The sequence below is a fragment of the Aplysia californica genome, unplaced genomic scaffold, assembly GCF_000002075.1.
Source record: "Aplysia californica isolate F4 #8 unplaced genomic scaffold, AplCal3.0 scaffold00837, whole genome shotgun sequence".
Classification (NCBI taxonomy): Eukaryota; Metazoa; Mollusca; class Gastropoda; order Aplysiida; family Aplysiidae; genus Aplysia; species Aplysia californica.
In genome coordinates, this window is record NW_004798107.1 from 10,076 (window position 1) to 11,275 (window position 1,200).

The following is a 1,200-nucleotide window of genomic DNA, read 5'->3' on the forward strand; positions in this document are numbered from 1 at the left end:
CCCTCACTTCTTCCTAAGACAAACAAACAACAGGAGACAGACCGGGATACTTAATTTTTTAAAATCCTCTCCCCAAATAAATAAATAAATAAATACATGTAGTAGACAACACGATATTTGTTTTCAAAGGGAAATTTGAGTTACAAAGACAAGAATACTTACAAACATGAATACATAAAACAGCTAAACAAATGAATATTATACATATCATACATCGAACACGAGACTCATCGCTTCATAAAAATCATAAAGGCCTGTCTGACATTTTTGAGTTACTGAGACCATGAGGCCAGAAACTAAATCTTCTATCTGCTCTATCAAAATCGTTAACTTACTCGGAGTCGTTATCAAGCTGTTCAAAGAATTAATTGCGTTCGAAAAAGCTTGACATGTTGTGAAACTCAATATTTTTTTTCATCAAATTTCTCAAAACTAAGTTCTGAGCAGATAGAACTTTGTCATTCTATGGTAGCGACATAACATGGCAGGGGCACAATTTAAATTATTTACCTTCCAACGGATTTGTTCGCCCCCTCCTGCCCACCCAGCAGTAATGGGTACCTGACTTCGAGTTGGAGAAGTAAAGGCAGGCGTGGAAAGAAATGGCCACCCTACCACAATATGCCGAAGGCCCAGGAAGTTGTCTCACTAACAAGGCAATCCCCAATGTCCGGATCGGATGCAGGAACAACTTTCCTTTACTGTAGCTCCCTACAACAACAAGTGAGTTAGATTTCTACACGCGAGCGATGCTGTATCTTCGTCTTTGTTTAGCCTACTGTTTTTCACTTAAGCAATTCTTGCACTATTCGATTTATGGCTACGGCGAACAGATTAGAAGCAGACAGCTTTCTACACGTTCCAAATTATGTCATTGGGAGAGTAAAGTGTGGATTGTTGGTGGGTGCTCCAGTGTGTTTTGCTCCTTATTTCAGGCTATCAAACATCTATAATTGTCATTATCTCTCCTCTTTCTTTTCTTTGTATCATCTGATATTAGTGGCACCTCTAATCTTTGGTACTTTTATAACATAAAATTCTAACAAAAACTGAAAGGGAGTAAATTGGAAAAATACATTATGAGTGCTGATAAAATGAGTGAAGTCTGAGATTTTAACCTCATAGACACAGAGATATAACTGGACTTTATAGGTTAGGTTTGGTCAATTTATTTTATTATAACAATAATAATAATAATAA